At 44.8% G+C, this 19,507-nt stretch overlaps 1 protein-coding gene across 2 annotated transcripts in view; it reads left to right on the top strand.

Annotated features, from left to right (window-relative positions):
* The window catches only part of LOC138539878 (interferon-induced protein 44-like), a 1,550,577-nt gene that overhangs the window by 574,358 nt on the left and 956,712 nt on the right, over positions 1 to 19,507 (top strand). The gene's annotated exons all lie outside the window — the stretch shown is intronic.

Here is a 19,507-nt window from a genome sequence, read left to right as displayed (position 1 = left end):
CCCCAGGGGTAGGGCCCTCATTGGTTACACCCCCCCCCCCCCATTTAAGAGCTTCACAATCAGTCTGGTAGTCCACCAGGGCAGCTATCAGCTCAGCCCTAGACTTATCCTCAAAGTCTAATTCTGTGGCTTCACAAGCACTCTGGAGAGCTTCTAAGCTCATCCTAGTCAATTTACCATTCACAATAGATTCCATTGCTTGTAATGTAGTTATCTTGTACACAACTAAACCTCAATTTAACAAAGTGTTGATATTTTGTAAGTGGCAAGGTTACACACTAATTCTTAAAACCATAAGCATCCCACCCCTACCACCAGTGTAAAGACTGGAGGGGGGTGTCTTTACTCCTGCTCCCTATACGGCAGAGGAGAGGCACCGAGGACCCCAGCCATGATTCTCTATGCAGTAGCAATGGATGAGCAATCAAGGCCTAACTTCTCAGGAGGTGATGCGGGCTGGTTCTTAAGCACCCACAAAGGAATGTCTACACACTGGCCCTCATTACAACACGGGCACTAAACCATGGCGCTATTAGCACCATGGTTGGTGCCGGTGTGGGTCCGCCATTGTTCAATGGGGAATGACCACCCCATTCCAAGGTTGGCGGGCGGTAATTCCCCATTGAACCATGGCCCTTCCCCATTCCCATTTTCGCCCCATAGGGCTCTATGGGAATGGGGAAGGCGCTAAGTACGGTACCGCAAATTGCGGTACCATACTTAGCACTAAGGTCCCTTTGCGGGTCCCTACTTTAACGGCTGGTCTAGACCAGCCGTTCAGGTCGGGTCCCGCAAATGGACCTCATAGTAAGGCGCTAAGTGTTTAACGGTGCTGCAGCCTTTTACGGCGCCGTTAAACACTTAGCGCCAGGGTCGTAATGAGGCCCTCTGTATTAGTTAAAACAGTCTTTATATAAATAAGGTTCAAGGTTATATACACAATCACGATAATACACTTTGTGCTCCGACAATTCTAAAATGGTAAATATATACAGTTCTAGGTGGTATCACAATTACTCTGATTCCATAAAAATGCATCAACTGTACTCAGTTCAAATAGCATACGAATCAATACGGCAAAACGATATCAACCATAGACTTAGGAGGAAGACAAGTTGGCTAGACAATTGGCAGAATACTGAGCCGCTACCGTCAGGCACAGTTCTGTATGAGGATCCCCCCACCTGGGCAACCTGTAAATAAAGACATATCGTACAAGCCCAGTCCATGTATTGTCTATTAGAGTCTTATCTTATTCTATAGTTCTGCAACCCAAATTTACCTTGCGTTATAAAGTTCTTTGTCAGGGAATCGACGGGCCCTTCTTGAGTGCACTCCCTTTCAGGCAGGAGCCACGGGTCGTCGAACTTCCGAGATGAAGAAAAGGTGAACGTTGTTGTTGAGGCTGCAGCTTCGGTCCTTACGGTGCTCGTTGACGAGGGATCGAAAACGTCCTGCAACAGGGGAGGCATGCGGTGTACCTCGACGGCAATGGTTCGTTGCCGCAAAGAGTTAGTGAAGAACTTGGGCCCAGCAAGGGCGTCGGGTCATCGGTGTCTGGCGTCGGTGAACGGGACGTGACCACGACTGGCTTCAGTAGCTTCGTCAGAGTCTCTGAGGTCTTCGGGTGGCGGGAAACCCACCGGCGGATTCTCCTCGGTCGTCGATGACCTTAACTTTCTCCGGCAGGACGAAAGTGGTCGAAGGTGATGAACAAGGGAGTCCTTGGATCAAATGTTCCTAGGCAAAGGGAGCATGGCAGCTCCGGTCGGCGACAGCAGTCGTCGACGGTGGACTGCTGTCCGGGGCTTCTCTTCGTTCTCCTCAGCGGTCCCTTTCTCCGATCGGCAGCCTTTCGTAGGTCTGTCTACCAGGGAGCTTTGGCAAAGATCAGCTGGTGCACCATGGTCCCTCGTAGCTTGGAGAGAGGTCTCCTTACCAGGTCCTCTCTTGGATCAGTTCTTGAAGGCACAGCAGCTTTCAGATTGCAAGGAAGGGAACAGCGGTTCACCTTCTTCTTCCGGCTCGGCTTCAAGAGTAAGCATCAAGTATCAACTTCAGCTTCTGAAAGATTTCTAGCAGTGAGAGGCCCCCAGATATACTGTTGATCTCCCTTTCATTCTGCTGGGTCACACTCAGGCAACCAATCACTCAGAAGGGCATTCAGGCAGTCAGTCAACCAATCAGGCGCACAGTGCATGTAGGCCATTCTTCTCCATCCATACACTCGCAACACAGAATGTGGATTCGGACAAGCACTCTGCCATTCAGCACTACACACTGCATTCATACCAGTTTCGGGCAGTGCTGTCTCAGTCATTGGGCCTCATTACACGGTAGGCGGTAAGGGTTTACCGGTACCGGTATTCTATCGGTACCGGTAAATTCTTACCGCCTTACTACGAGGTCCCTTTGCGAGTTGGGGAATTTAACGCCTGCTTTTTGCAGGCGTTAAAAACCAACCCGCAAAGGGACCCAGGGAGCTAATTACGGTACTGCAATTTGCGGTGCCGTAATTAGCACCTTCCCCTTTCCCATTATGCCCTATGGGGCAAAAATGGGAATGGGGAAGGGCAATGGTGGAAGGGGGAATTACCGCCCCGCCAACCTTGGAATGGGGCGGTAATTCCCCTTTTCACCAAGGCGGTGCCGGTATTTTACCGACATGAACCATGGCGCTAATTGCGCCATGGTTCTCCGCCTACCGTGTAAGGAGGCCCATTGTGTCAAACACCAGATACTAGACACCCATAACAGAATGCGTATTCGTCACACACTCCATTCACCCAGGTCCCACCCCACGGGCGTACCCACAACATACAGTCATTGGGAAGGCTCCAGCCAGTTTGGCCTGGACTTCCCCACAACACCATATATGGAACTTCCACCCAACAGCCAGTCAGGGGGAAGGGACAGAGTCAGGGCTTCCCGGGACTTTGGGAAAAGTAAGGTAACATGCGATAGAAAGCAAGAGGCCACAGGGGCCATCTTGTTTCCTATCAGGAATCCACTGATTCCAATGACAGGGCCTGGGCATCCCAAATTGGAGGATGGGCAGGGCACCTGTCAATTCAGCACGGAGCTGCCACCAGCCTGTACCCTGCTCTGTGAGTCACACACAGGTGCCCAAAAACATACACTAGGAGTACGGGGTCATACTCCCACCCATGGGTGCCATAAGGGTATCCCAAGCGTCTGCTCACCAAACCAAATACAGGAAGAGCCACACCGCCAGGAGTCCCACATGAACCTCTGTGCGGAAAACAAGACAGAACACATGATAAAAAGCAATTAAGGACAAGGATTCAGAGGCCCTGTCCCTCTGATGCATTTCCAGCATCACAGTGCTGCATCTGGGTCTGAACCTGGATTGGTAGGTTTGGAGGAGATTGTTGGTGTCGATGTGTTGCGGCAGTTGTACGGCAACCGCTTTCTCGATGAGCTCACTTAGGAAGGTAAGATGGGTGATGAGGCGACAGTTACCTAGGTTGTCGGGATCCAGAGTGGGTTTCTTCAGTAGGGGGAGGATTTGTCCTGTTTTTGTCCTTCTCCCTCTCCCTCCCGTACTAAACACCACAGTCGCTGTGATTGGTAACCAGGGTCCTTATGTGTCCTTCTGGGCCATGGCCTTGTGTCCGATTGCCCGCAGCATTGCCCCCTCCCCCTGCACCTGCCTTCGGGCACCACTTGGCCTTTTTGTATCACAGGCCTGCACTTATTGTATGAGCGGGTGACCCCTCTTCCATCTAGTGGTCACTGCCTGGCACTTACCTGTTGCCTTTGCAACTGGCTCTCTGGCACTTCACCACTCTGTGGAACATCCAGCACTACCCCTTTTCCCTATCCCTTATCTCTCTCTGCACTTGCGCAATCCAAAAGGCCTAGTAGGAACGCTTCTGTATTTTACTCTTCTTTGTTATCTTTTTCCTATCTTCCTGCTGTTCCCTTGTTCCTTCCCCTCTGTGCTGTGGCCGCTTTGAAACACAATTTCTTGATGTTAATCGCCTTACAAATATCCAATAAAAATAAGGTGCCTTGAGTTAAGGAGCTGTTGATGATCTCCAGGTAGGGAAGGAGAGCTTCTGCGGGAAGGGTGTCTTCAGGGTGGATGCTGCGTGGATGTTGTCTGTATACGATGTGGCTTTGGGGGTGGCCAGTGTTTCTACCAAGTCTTCTGTCGAGAATGTCTTGAATGTTGTCGAGGGTGTGGAGATTTCACGAGGAGGGATGTGAGCTGGGTTTGTGGATGCAGAGATGTTGTTTATTTTCTGGCGAATATTGCGGATTTGTTCGGTGAAGAAGGTGTTCATGGCTGTGGATTTTTTGATGGAGTGTGGTATGGCAGTGGCGTGTTGATGCAGTGCTTGACTGCTTTGAAGAGGGCTCTGCTTTTGTTGTTGACTTCTGCTATGGTATTCTGCTAGTGGGAGGCCTTGGCTGTGCTCATTAGTTGTCGTCAGGTTGCTCAGTTTCTTGAGGAGGACCAGGTCGGATGCAGACCTGGATCGGCACCAGGTTTTCGCTTGCTTTCTGATGACTCTTTTGCTGAGGTTGAGTTCTTGTGTGTACCAGAGAGCTGATGTTTTTGGTTTGCAGGTGCATATTTTCAGAAGCGTATCGGTCGATGGGGACTGAGAGGGTGGCGTTGAGTGCTTCCAGTAGAGAGTCGCAGGTCGGTTGGGGGTGTTCGGTCCATTTAAGGTGGAGGTTGGCGAGGTTTTCAGTGAGGACTTCACACTGAACCCTACCTATGTACTCATTGGGCATATAAATTAAGAGGGCAGTCTAATGGGAGTGACTTTTAAACCCACTTTCCCTCCTATGGGATGTGATGTCATTTTGGAGATTTCTACATTTAACAATTGTAACTTTCTAAAACCTAATATTCCTCAAATGTGATCATATTACTAATCGGTTCATCAGATTACTCTCAATGATCTGAATCAAATAATGTGATTTTCATCTTGGCATGACATGTTGGGTGTGCTATAGATTCTTTTTTTACCCTCTGACACTTTTATACAAAAATAATATTTCCATCTTGTAATATTCTTGCCGGCACGGATGCAAGGATATATAAACCACTAAAGCGTGCCTTTTCTGTTCAACAATATCCACATTTGCTTATTTACATAATGACACACACATACAAAAATATATTACATTCAGCCGATAGAGATTTTCATTATAAATAATATTTTTAACAAATTAAGTCTCTAGGACATTTCAAAACGTACAGGCAAATATGTGATTCCATATGTAATTTTCAAAATGCAGGGTTTTTTCTTATTTCACAAATATTAAATGGAATCTCCAGTTCCTCTGCCTGATAACTGAATATCTGATATCATATACTCTTGGTACCTTTGCAGCAGAAAGCTGGTCAATTATGACTGGTGAGAATGCTGGTTGTCATGGTGCAAGTTCTTTGATGTTTAGTTTCTCATGGCCACATGTGCATACAGTCCTGCCCCCTTGAATGATTCCGGCCACTATCTATCAATTCAGTTAGACTTGCAAGTCTCTGAAGGTGTCATTTGTTTCCTTCTGGAAAAGTCTGGCTAATCAAAAGAAAACACATAGAGGAGCGCGACCCAAAGTTCAATCTGTACGCGTGTCGAACAGATCAGCATAAACATGCAATTTAACAAAAATAAGGAACCAAAGCTTATTTTGTAAATACCATCCTATTACAAACAATAATAAATAAAGAGCAATTCACAAGCCAACAAAACAATATTAGAAAAATAGAAATGTATTCTCGCAAATATTTACAGTCGGACCCTCACCGACATCCTCTTTCTTTTTCTTTCCCCAGATCTATGGAACCCTCTTATGATCTCTGTACTCTGTCCTGTCTCCTCCTCTTCCATTAATGATGGCACCTGCTGGGAAGTCCTCATGGATTCTTTCGACTCCTCCAGAGTCATCATAAATGTCTACCTAAACGGCACTGCCATGGTCCAAGGCCCTCAGTCCAATCTCCTCCTCTTCGATAGCCTGGCCTGACTGGCCTTTTTCCTCTCTGATCGACCCTCCCAGGTCCAACTTGGGTCCTTCCTATCTTCTATCTCCCTCGCTACCTGTGGTGTTCCCCAGGGGTCTAACGTTGCGCCCTGGCTTTTCAACCGATACCTGGGAACTCTCGCTCACTGCATTGCCATTTTCTGCTCCAATTCGCAGTGCTATGCTGACGACACTCAACTCATTTTCAGGCTGCCCTCGGCCACCTCCTCTCCTTCTCTCATCTCTGATTGCCTAATGGCCATTCCAGATTGTTGTGCCGCCAACGATCTTTGTCTAAATGCCAACAAGACTGAGATCCTCCTCATTGGTACACCTTCACTATTCCTTTCCCCTCACTCTCTGGCCGGCCTCCCTTGGTCCTCCTCCTACCCCTACCTGCGAGGCTAAGAACCTCTGGGTCATCTTTGACTCCACACTTTCCTTCTCCTCCCACATCTCTGACGTCTCTAAAAAGTCAAACTTCCTACTGCACCTACTCAGAGGTACTCTGCCTTTCTTCTCCGTCCCCCAGAAGCTCACTGTCTCTCAAGCTCTGGTTCTCTCTAGGTTGGACTATTGTAACAGCCTCTTTCTAAATCTACCTGCGTCTACTCTCCGCCCTTTACAACTAATCCAGAACAGAACTGCAAGACTTGTCCTTGGCCTCAAGCCCTGGGATCGTATCTCTCCAGCTCTGAAATCCCTTCATTGGCTCCCAGTGGATGCAAGGATTGAATTCAAAACCCTCTGCATTGTCCACAAGGCTTTCTGTGTCCAAAATACCCTCAACTATCCCTCTGTAAATATCTCCCCTCTCGAGCTCTTCACTCCTCTACCTCTAACTCCCTCAGGGTGAGTCGTTTTTCAAAGAAACGAGCTGGGGGTAGATCTCTGTCTTCGGCTCGAGCCTCCCTTTGGAACAGCCTCCCTGCCACTCTGAAACTTGAGGAGAACCATCTCCGGTTCCGGAAGCACCTCAAGACCTTCCTCTTTGCTTCTTCCTTTGCCCCCCTTCTTCCCTGCTTATCTGTTTCTCTCTTGGCACTGTGCACCTGGCCACCCTCTGTCCTCCGGGCCGAGGTACCTGCTCACCCTGCCACCCCCCTGCACTGCCTCCGGGCCACCCCTTGCACTAGGATCTGTATCTGTATCCATACAGTCCCCACCCCCTTTCTTTCTTCAGCACTTATCAGACATTCCCTGTCTGCTTAACCCATTACTTGCCACTTGCTGGCTGCACTACCACTGTTTATTGCCCTTATTATTTATTTATTTCATTTATTATTATTTATCTGTTTCTCCTCTGCTCCGCACTTTCCACTTCTCCTTTCCTCCATGCACTTTTCCCATGCACTTGCACATTTTCAATGTCACTGGGCCTAGTAAGATCGTTGTTTTCTTCTCCCCTGTTCCCCTCCCTTGCCTTGTTGCGCTCTTAAACACTTGTGTACGAGCGCGATATAAATAAAATATCAATATCAATGTCATCAATTCATACAAAAACACCAAACCTTACAGCCATGTGGCAAGTAACAATGTACAGGGCTAAGTTGTCCCCGAACTAACAGGTTCACAGAATCAAAAACACCATTAGTAAACCCATCACCACACAATAATCGAAAAGAAAAAAGCATATTTTATTTCTTTTAGAAGAATATATTAGTTCTACTAAGGGTACCTCTCTAGGTATAGATGAAGTGCAGCCTATGTACATCAATTAGTCCATAATATACATATTTGACTACGAAAGAAAAAGCATATAACAACCCATCACAATATTTGATCACATTTTGTGCAAAACCCTCATGGTTGATCTTGTCCTATAAACACAAGAAGCCAACTTAAGTGTTGGCTGCAGATGCCAAGACAATTCGGCTTAGCCTTCCTCAGCGCTTATAGTTCAATTCTTCTGGTGTTTCCTGTGTACCAAGGGAATTGCTGTGTATGCCATATATTGCACAACAGCCACTGTAATCTAAACAACTTATCCGCATATGCCACCAAATATTGTTTGAACCAGGAAATGTAGAAACAGGTTACTGGCCACTAGGTCATACACGAGTGAGGGCGCTATCTCGTAAGCATGAAACTCGCTATGCTTGCAGTTTCATAGTTAGAAAACGAAAGGGAGATCAAATCATGCTGAAAGGGTGTCAGTCCAGCTAAGCAAACAGTCAAGCTGATATGGATCATGTCATGCTGTTGAGGAGGGTACCCGAGTAGGGTTTTCCAGAAGCACGCAAGTGCAAGTCGGTGAACAAGAAGCTAAAAGATCAGATTACGTGGAAGAAGGGCCACTGCAGGGAGCCTATTTATTGTATATTTAAGAATGTTTGGCTTAAGCTCAGAGATCGATGGAAGTTGTAAATGGGGAGTGTTTATTTTTATTGCCCAGGCCTGTTTCTGAGGACAAGGCAACAATCAGCATTATAAAAATGTATGGTTGAGCTTCAAAGCCAGTGTTCACACTCTTCTCATGGGAAAGAAAACTATTTCCCTTCCTGTTGAAGCGTTGCTGTAGCTGGGGGAAGGAATGCCATTTGGCTATCCAGGCCTAGGTTGGTTTCATTCACAGATGCAGCCTTTAAAATAGTATTTTATTCCCATTACTTTTACATTTCCACAAAATAGGGCAACATTATAGAATGTTTGCAATCAAACTCTGACAACATTTATATTCTCAGTCCTGTAAAGGAACATATGCACAATGCAAAGCCCAATTCGTCTTGGACCCTCCAAGGAAATGCTGTGCTTTTCATCCCAGATGGGAGTGGTCTACAATTAACAAAAGGTTGCTGGGAAATTTCTGGTAACTGAAAACATTGATTTTTTTTTTTGCATTGTCATATACTCTTGTTGAATATGGACTGTTAACAATGCACATTTCCTCACACATGACCTTTTCAGATGCTGTGTACAAGCTGCAAATAACATTTAGATTTTTAAATGTAATATTTTGCATCCTTCTCTTCAGTGTAGATTTCCCTGCAAGATGCGAATCAGTTTCTTTGCGAGACATCCATTGGCTTGGTTTATAAAAATTTGGAACGAAATTTGCCCTACACTTGAACAAATAAGTTTCGTAGAGAACCCCCTATCATTTCAGTTATTGTGTTTTTTTTTTTAATTGTTTGAATCTGTTTATTGCCAGAAAGATAAGCATACATTGAATACCTTAACGCAACCAAGAAAAGAAAAAGGAAAATCCCACTCTGGAGAACCAAGGCAGTACATACAAAATATAAAACAGTCGGGACCGGAAGGCTCGAAAGACAATATGCGGGCCGTACTCGCAGTGATTCCTTCATCCCATGCATAATCTACATTGCTACAGGATCTGCTCACCCACCCTCCCCCAAGACATCCAAAAGAAAAGATAAAGAATAACTAATGCACAGATAGTACATTGAACATAATGTACGCTTGAATGTAGCACTTTGAAACAACACTGTCTTGCTCTATAAGTGCCTTATAAATATCAAATAAATAAATGAGGAGGCATGCACAACACCAAAACAGATCGGCCTTCACCTGGAGATTGACAATATGCTTCAAATTCATTCCTTGGATTTAGTGCCCCAACACCCTGAACGACCCACCACCCCCAACCCCGAACTCCCACTCCTGTTGTGCCGCAGTTGTGGATTGGCTTGAAGATTCTAATTACTATGCACATGTACTGTTCATACAGTTCCCAGGGTTGCTGCACCCTCTCTTTACATTGTTGGTTAGCATATGCTTGTCTCTCTAGTCTACATAAACCATCAACCATGTTTTCAGGATTTACATCAAACTGCATAAGTGTCTGCTGACTTGAAGTAGTTCCACCCAACTTTGCATTGAGCACAGCACTACACCATTGCCTCAGCCTTTTTCAAACAGCTAAAAATGTTGTGTGATCTTTGTCTCTCAAATATATGCTGTGACAGGTAACCCCTGTTTCACCTCCACTTACTGAAACATAAAATCAACTCATCCAGCTAACCACCAAATTGGACTTTTGTAACCAACCTTTATCTGGGCCTCTGCACCTCCTAATTCCACCTGCTAATACTGTAGACCTACACTACTGCAGGTATCCCCTACCTCAGATAACCTTCTTCTCTATTTAGAAAGTTTGACCATTGCCATTCTACTTTTGACTGACAGCAGATTTTGTTTTATGTGAAAATTATATGTTTTCCCTTTGGATTTTTAGGGGTGTGAGATATATAATGAATGTAGTGATTGCAATTGAGATGCGGAGTAGTCAGGGTTTGGTTAGCAGTTTTCTTTCAGTGCTTGGCTAGACTTGTGTGTACTTGTATTTTCAGGGTTAATGTACCGTGCCTATGTTCCTAAAGTTTCTTTATCAATCACTTTGATGGTTTATGCTGCCAGTTTATTTAGCTGTTTCTGTGTGAATTGTTAATGGGATTAAGTGGCAGACAGGCAAATGGCCATCTATATGAAACACTTGTGTATAGGCACGTTATAAATGCCATATCATATCATATCATTGAGGTTTAGGGCTTCCAATCCTGTTTTTTGTTGATAATGAGATCCACACATGTCTGTTTTTTTAGGTGGCCCCACACCATTCTGCATTTGTGATGTTCGGGAGTGATTGAAGCAATAGAACCCGAGGAAGGGGGCATTACCGGTCTGGTAATGCCCCCAGGGCGGTAGTTACAAGCTCGAGCAGCCTCCCGCTCCGAGGAGGCTTGTAGCGGGGTCTTTCCCTGTGTGCTAAGGACCCCGTCCCAAGCCTCCTCATTTATTTATTTAGCAATTTGTATAGCGCACCAAGCCTAAAGGCATAGCGATGATAAAGTTACAGAGTTATATGAATGAAGAAGTATTCTTGCCATTAATATAATAGTTCATAGCATTCACATTGTTACATGCTTACAGGGTTATAGAGGTTGCAATGTTACAAAGACACAGAGGTGATAAGAACTCAAGTACAATAGATACGTGGTTGCGCATATGCATCAGAGGGTGCCTTGCAGTCTGTAAATTAAAGTGCAGTGTGACTTTGTAAGTTGAAGGTTTTGAGAAGGTTGCAGAGGGTTATTTTTGTAGTTCCCGAGTAAAGAGCCACGTTTTGAGGTGTTTTCAGAATGTCCAGTAGGAGGTTTCAGACCATAGCGCTGCTGGTAATTTGTTCCATTATTTGGCTGCTACCACTGGGAAGCTTCTGCCTCTGGCATTCTGCAGTTTGAATCGTGGGGTGGTGAGGCGGTGCTCGTAGGCTGAGCACGTGGCCTTGGCCGTGACTTCATCTGTGAGGTATTTGGGTGCTAGCTTATGTAGACATTTGTCAGTCAAGGAGAATGTTTTGAAACAAATTCGCTCCTGTATGGGTAACCAGTGAGTGTTCCGTCTGATCGAGGAGATGTGAGTCTTTTTTGGTATGTTAAGAGCTGCTCTCAAGGCGTTGTTTTGGATCACCTGCAGTTTTTTGATATTATGGTTATTGGTTCCCGCATAAAGGGCATTGCAATAATCCTGTCTAGACAAGATGAGTGCTCTCGCTAGAGTAATGCAGCTCCCTGGTGAAAGAAAGGGCCTGCAGGCATTGATGAGCTTGGATGTGTAGGCTGCGGCCGAGGACGTAGCTTTAACTTGACTGGTTAAGGTTAGGGTAGAGTTCAAATAAAAACCTAGGGTTTTTACTTCTTTCGAAACCTTGATGGTGTTACCGTAATTGTTGAATGATTCAAAGGATTTAGAAAGTTTGTTGCGACGGTGCTGGGACCCAATGAGGAGAAGTTCAGTTTTATCATTGTTCAGGCACAACCCATGTTGCTACATACCTAAAACAGGTAAAGATATAACCCCAAAGATTGACTCCTATCAAGGGTCGACCTATCTCTACAGCCAGGGGTAGACCAAAATGTATGTGTAAGAAAAGAGATAGATACTCTTATGTTCCAAACAATACTCTCTCATAGAAAGTGATGTGTAGTTGTCCCTCTCAATACCAGTTGTCCTGAAAAATGGACTTAGTACTCCTAGAATGGGTACATTTCCAAATTGATTCAATTTAATAATTCAAATATAGTATGAAAAATTCATTAAAAGAACACCCGTAGAATCACAAAGTGGTATAGCTGCATACAAATATCACATTAACAAGATAAAAAATCACAACATACAACAATTAACCAAACACAAATAACAGCAATATAAACTCAGCACTCATATTGTGTCTCTACACTAAAACTCCCAACATGTTTCTGTTCATATCACCAAAATGGTAGAAAATTCATCAGGGGATTTTCGTTAAGATTTAGATTTCTTCAACACTTTGTGTTTAGGGTGATTCGCATTGCAAATGCAATGCCGGTTAAAACCTAGGAAAGGGAGAGACAAAAAAAACTCAATCACCCACTGATCAACCACTTGAGACTTGCGCACCAAATGCAAATAGTACCCAACCACCTATCTACATACAGTGTGTAGGATACCTAGAGTATGCCTCTATAGCATACTCTATACAATACTGCAGAATATACCTCTAAATGGCACTTCTTACGCAGCATTAGTCAAATTGATATCTTCGCCTAATTCCCAATCAATAGGAATTGTTCGCTTTATGTGATGCTCTTGCATAGCATATAAACTCTTAGGTTCCTTTAATGACATCATATACAAAATCCCTCATCATGATTGAAATGGGACCTCTAAATTGAAAACACTGTCACCTTGTACACCATAACACCACCCTAGTCTGTATCAAAATAAATCATACCTTGCATAGCCACAAGTAGGGAACTTGCAATGGATATACTTTAATCCAACGATACGGGTAGCAAGATGAATCTTACTCTCTGTAAAAATACATGCAAAAAGTAGGAAAAGCTCTAAGAATGTAATAGACACTGTCCGTTCTGCACCGTTATTCACCAACACTGCTCTCACCTTATGAACTCCAACCGGTTCCCTCAGGTTCATGCGGTCTCTGAATATAAGAGTTGAATCTGGCACTTTCTTCAGTGTATGTATTTTCTCAACATGAGCCTAAACTGTAAAACAGGACCATCATTATAACCATATGTATATATAATGCGTCATCGCATGTAAACCACTAACAGCAGGAACTAACCGTTTCGGATACCGCCAGAAGGGAGTTTTTTCCAGTTGGATTCTGCGGCTCTTTTCGTATTGCGCAGAGTTTTCAGGATAGGTGTGTACCATGTATTAAGGTGGGATAATGGTTTAGCTTTACGCAGGGCTAGAGGCGCTACTTTATCAATAGCTGCTTAGAGGGATTGTAAAGGTCGACCATGTCTGATGGGTCGTTAGTTTAAAGGTTATGGTGTGCTGAGATGGGGTGGAGCTGAGGGAGGATGTTATTTACTGTCACGCTGCGTGAGTTTCTCGATCATGCAGCTGGAGCCATGGGCGGGTGGATTCAGCTCCTGAGTTATTGGCTATGTTGAACATGATGATCTGATGGTCAGACCATGGGCAGTGGGAGTTGGAGTTTATGTTTGTGTTGCGTTTGGTTAAAATCTGCGGAGAAAATTTCAATGAGTTCTGTGCATGGTCATTTGTATGTGATGCATCACTCCACAAACAATTGCATTGTTTTTTGGATAGTGAACTAGGTTGAACTTTGCTGTTTGGGATTTTTAGCGATATGACTAACCAGAACACATTTGTTGTATTTATGGTCAGGTTTTTGGTTACATTTGAGGGTGTTTGCCTAGACTCGAGACAGAATAGGACGGTTGGAGAAAAAGACTGCCAATAGAGAGTGAGGCAGTGTTGCATAAGGTTTCTCCCCAATCTGTTTATCATTACCAATATTTAATACATCATGAATCTCCTTCCTAGATCTTTTAGTTGGATTATAATGCAACTTTATATAGCGTTCGATGATTGATTCAGAATCTCATTGCTCTACCACATAAAATCATGGATAACTGTAGATCACATGTTGTCATCAGGCTTGGCGATGATAAACATGTTTAGCTCTGAATGGGTTTAGGCTCTCCCATTGTTAAATGGGGATAGTTGCTTTTCATGGATGTGGCCAATCAACCCCTAAATTGGGTTTGAATGTGTTACTGGACCCCATAGGGTGCTTTTCTCCACCTACCATATGGTGACTCTTTCCATCAAGTGTTGATGGAAATCGTGTTGAGCAAGTATTTGCCAAAAGTCAGATATTTCTTCACTGTAACCAGGGATGTGGCAAGGCTGCTGTGGATACTGAAAAAGTAGTATGAGGGATTTTACAAAGATCAGTTATTTGGCACAGTACTTTGAAAACTAGCAATTAAATGTAGGCCTGTACTGATGGGAATGAACACTGCAGTGGAGTCATTAGGTGAAATTGCGAAGTGCCTAATATGGTGCCCCAAACTAATTCACAAAACAGAGGTTTTGCATATGTCTGTCACATTAGCTAAATATCTGATGGAAGTATAAGCAGCACCATCAACAAAATAATGGCACCGACACAGGCATTAGATATGACACTAGTGTCCTAAACAGAGCCAGCAGAGTCTGAATGTTTTAGGCACTTATCTATGGAAGAACCCTTAGCAAGACAACCATCAAGGTATGTCCATTCTTAGTTTAATATTTATAATGCGCAATCCATGCACCCGTAGGCATTAGGGTGCGGACAAAACATAAAAAGAGATTCAAAATCACATCATTAACAGTCCAGGAAAATCCAGGTAGAAAGTCAGGCAAACATCAAGGTTTTCAACTTTTTCTTAAAGGAATTCAAGGAGCTCTGATGTCTAAGATCCAAAGGTAGGTTGTTCCATGCCTTTGGAGCCGCAATGTGGAAGGCTCCCCTTTCCACCTTCACGCTCCTACACCTAGGACGCATCAATAATTCTGTGTTATTGGATCTAAGGGTTCTCCTATAAACTTTGTCAGAGATAAGATCCTGAAGGTAGCTAGGCATTAGGCCTTGTCTACATTTGAAAGTGATGACCAATAATCGATAGAGTAAACAACAGGCATCCAATGGAGCGCTTGCCTGGCATCTGAGACATGATCTCTTCGGGATAGACCCAAAACCGCTCTCACTGCCCCGTTCTGAACTAACTGCAGCCTGTTGCAGTCAGTTTTACTGATCCCAGCCAGGAGGCTGCAACAGTAGTCAATTTTAGATCTGATGATAGCTCTAGCAATTGTCTCCACGTTGGTTTGACCAATGAGTGGCCTAAGATATGCTAGGAGCTTAATATAGTATGCAGATGCAGACACAATACTTCCCACATGAGCTGTCATGGTGAGATGTTGATCAAAGATCAAACCCAGGGTTTTTAACTTCTTTAGTGGGGGGAGTTTAACATTTCGTAACTGGAAGCTCTCATAGGATGGACCAAGCTTTGTTAGCATAGATTGAGTGCCAACAATCAGCAACTCTGTTTTACCCCTGTTCAGGGCCAGGTTATTCTGCACCATCCAATCTTCGATGATCGTATATATCCTGTTCAGATTCGCTTCATCCAATGCATCTATTCCCTCAAGAGGGACAACACACTGCGTGTCGTCTGCATAATTTGTAAACATGATCCCCTCCTGCTCGAGAAGAGCAAAGAAGGGGGCTGTGAATAAATTATAAAGACAAGGAGAAATGCATGCACCCTGCGGCACATCAAATTTCACTGTAACCGGTGTGGCAGCTACAACTTCATAAAACACTCTGCTTTCCCTGTTTTCCAAAAAAGAGGCTATCCAACCAGAAGCAGATGTAGAGAAATGTGCCACTTCTTCAAACATGGTGACCAAAAGTGAATGGTGAACCAGGTCGAAAGTGGCTGATAAGTCCAACAACATCAGCATGGAGGGCTTACATTTATCCACCCATTCCAGAAGTCTAGATTTGAATTCAAGCAAAGCAGTCTATGTGCCGTAGCCCTGTCTAAATCCGGATTGTCGCAGGTTGAGGATAGGATGTTTGTTCAAGTTCTCAACAATCTGCCCATATGAGTAGGAATGGTGTGTTGGGGATGGGTCTGTAATTAAGCGGCTCCTCAACAGCCAACCCGGGTTTTTTTAAGATAGGGCTGACCCATGCCTATTTTAAGTCTAACGGCACCCGGCCCTCTGAAAGAGAAGCATTTACAAACTTGCAAATCGTTTTCACTAGGGTCGGGGGGCATGTTTTGATTATAATGGCTCACCTCTGCATTTTTTTAGCTTTAAGCTGTTCAATTATGATGAATAGCTCACCCTCCGGTATGTTTGAGAAGTTAAATTGAGGAATGATTGGGCTTCTTACGTACAAATCCTTGATGGCCTTACTAGAGGCAATGTGATCTATTTCTTTTTCTGGACTATATCTGACCTAATGCCATTCAATTTGTCTTGCATAGCTGTTTGAACATCCTGACACCACGCAGTATCTTTTACAAGACAGCTAATTTTGGTCAGACTAGTGGATTCTTGTTCCCGTAAAATGTTTAAAAATTCCTTAGTTTCCAATTGCGCATTCACAATCCTGAGGTTAAAGTAGTTTTTCTTAACCTCGATAATCGTCTGTCTGTATGTCTTGGCTGCTCCTTTATAGTTTGTCAGTGCTTCTGGCGAAGGGTTTGATATCCAAGAATACAACATGTCTATGGTAGAAGATTTAAGCTTTCTCAGCTCTGGTGAAAACCAGGCTTTATTATCTGTCCTTTCCTTCACCTTTCTATGTTTTAATGGCGCTAAACAATTGGAAATATTATCCAGGTTACCAAGAATAGATTTTGACATATCCTCTAGAGAGTCTAGAAAGGAAAAAGTAATTGATGGACTCAATAGAGGTTCAATTCTTTCTAGTGTGAGTGATTTTAGATTTCTACTTATACCTCCTTGTACATTAAACAGTAAAATATAGTGGTCCGACCACGGACGGGGGGATACCTGAAGGTCCCTGGTGGTAACCTTTCAGGACCAGACCCAATCGAGGGTATGCCCCAAACAGTGGGTTGGCAAATTACCTATTTGCTCAAATCCCAAATCTGTTACGGCTTGCTCCATATCCGAAGGAAGGATATCATTTTTGTGTCCTAAACAATAATTCAGATCGCTCAATACAAAAAAACTAGAATTGGGCTTTAGAATTGAGAGCAAGTGATTAGAGAGAGTGGAAATTAAACCGTCATTTAATGAGGGTGGTCGATAAATTAGAAAAACATTCAATGTGGTTTCTGCATTAAGGCCTATTTTCAGATGTAGCGAGTCAACTCCAATCATAAATTGGGCATTAACTTTCCATATAGTTAGGGAAGATTTAAAAATCAAAGCTACCCCTCCCCCTCTACCATCCTGTCTATTTTTCGTATCATGTTATATCCTTCTGGAATTGCAAGGTTAAGAGAAGGACCGGCTGCCATTTGTCCCCAAGTTTCGGTTAAAGCACACATATCAATTTTGTTGTCATCAGTAAAGGTAGCCACATCTAAAGCATGCTTCACTAATGATCTAGTATTAAGAAGCATACACAACAAGTTGTGAACTGGGACAATCGTGCGATTTCCTACCGGTGACTCTACACGCCCCACTTTTATAGTGGGCGGTGGTTATCTAATTGTGTGGTAAGTTCCAAACAAATATCAGTATCCTGCGTCGTTGCATCCAAGATGCTAACAATCTTGTTATTCTGCTGTGAAACAGAAAAGGAACAACTAGACATACCGCTAGTCTTTTTGGGTAGGATATTAGAGAGGTTAGGGCAAGGGTGTAGCAGGTTGTTAGTAACCACTAACGGGTTGGCTAGCAGCACAGCCTCTGGGCAGCTAATCTCCGGACTCACCAAACACTGAGTGACTTTCCTAGGAGTTGGCAAGTTAAAGATGTTCCTTGCAGCCGAGATCGCTTCAAGTACTTATCCGATCCCCATCGAGGGATCGCTAAAGAAGTCGAGGCTTTCCCCCTTCCGGACCTGCACGGACCGGCACAGACCGAGTTGGCTGTCCTCGCGCTGACACTCTCGCGCCTGGTATGTGTTTAAGTAATCCTAAGGACTACAAGCAAGCTGGGACGTGAAGTCCACTAACAATCACTAACAACGAGCAAAGTATACAATTGAATCACTGCATAGTGAGGCTGAGAGGAACTTCTAAAATAACGGGCTGAAAGGATCTAAAAATACACAATCTATAATACAATTTAAAAAGACACTTTTAAAAATAGATGAATATTAATAAAACAGTTTTAAACAATGCGGTCTGGCAGAACAACAGTCTTTCACACACACGCAAGAAAATAGCTACAATGAATCAGGGCCGGAGGAAACAGCTGAATAAATAGCCCAGCACAGATCGGCTTGACTGTCCTCGCGCCAGCGCCTTCGCGACTGGTATATGTGTAAGTAGGGGGCAAGTCATTGAAATCTTGTGTGAAAGTCATTGTTCTCCAACATGGGGTCTGGCATGAATTCACATGCTCATGAATATTCCCTGTCATCAGGCTGGGAATCCTCGGTAAAGAAAAAATCAGTTTCAGTTTCACTTCTGAACTGTCTTTCTCCTAACAACCAATCACTGGTCTCTGGGTCATACTGCCCCCAGCCAATGACTGCCCTCCACCCAAGCCCCTCCTCTGGCAACCATCTTCAGATTTTTACCGCACGTTCAAGTGTTGGGAGTCCTCGTGCTATAGCTCTCGGGCTTTTACTGCGTTTTGTGATTTTTCTAAGAGTTTTACTCTATTTTTTTCGGTCAATCGAGCCTCAAGCCCCACTGATTAACGTTCCGATTAACGGTGACCCATTTTCGGATTCTTCAGTGCCCCTCAAGGGCAGATTTTTGTCGAGTTTCTTCTTGGAGGATTCCAGAAGCTTCTTCGAGGCCTACGCCGCGTGGATATGGCTGAGGAGAAGAAGGACTCGGTGCCTCTCTTAAAGATTTGCCCTGGCTGCAACTTACGGAACGTCTTTTTGGACGATGGACGTTCACTGTGCCTCTACTGCCAGCATTCGGACCAGATGCATGTGGAGGACGACTGCGTGGCTTGTCGGGAGATGGTGCAGCGCACGCGGGCCGACCGACGCAAGCGCCTCAACCAGTGGCTGCAGGCCAAGGCCCCTGCTCTGGGTGAGTCCCAGCAGCATGCCTCCCCTGCCTAGAAGAAGAAAACGTAGTGGTCTTCTAAGACCTTTGAGTGCGCCCCTCCCGCGGGGGCCCAACATAAGGCAAAGCACTGCGAGTCCACTGCCTCCAGGAGCACCGTTGCAACGGGCTCCTCGGCGGCCAGGGCGAGTTCAGCGTCTCCAGCACCTTCGCCCACGAGCCAGTGCTCAGGTTCTTCAAAGAAGAGGAAGTCGGACCGTCCGGGCAAGCTTTTGATGAAGACCCAAGCCAGACCGACGGAGAAGGCCAAGGGGGAGTGGGGTCACGACCCCCCCTACGGTGAAAGCCGCGGACGCGGTCAAGACCGTGAAGGCCCAGGTTCATCAGACAAAGGCCCACACTTCCATCAAAGTAGTGGCAGTGTCCCTCGCGAAGGCCGCTGGGGCGGATTCGCAGGGCACGGCCCCTAAGGTGAGGGTATCCCTGCC

The sequence above is a fragment of the Ambystoma mexicanum genome, chromosome 1q (assembly GCF_040938575.1).
Source record: "Ambystoma mexicanum isolate Mex_15411 chromosome 1q, UKY_AmexF1_1, whole genome shotgun sequence".
NCBI lineage: Eukaryota > Metazoa > Chordata > Amphibia > Caudata > Ambystomatidae > Ambystoma > Ambystoma mexicanum.
This window is presented reverse-complemented; position numbering and strand designations above follow the sequence as displayed.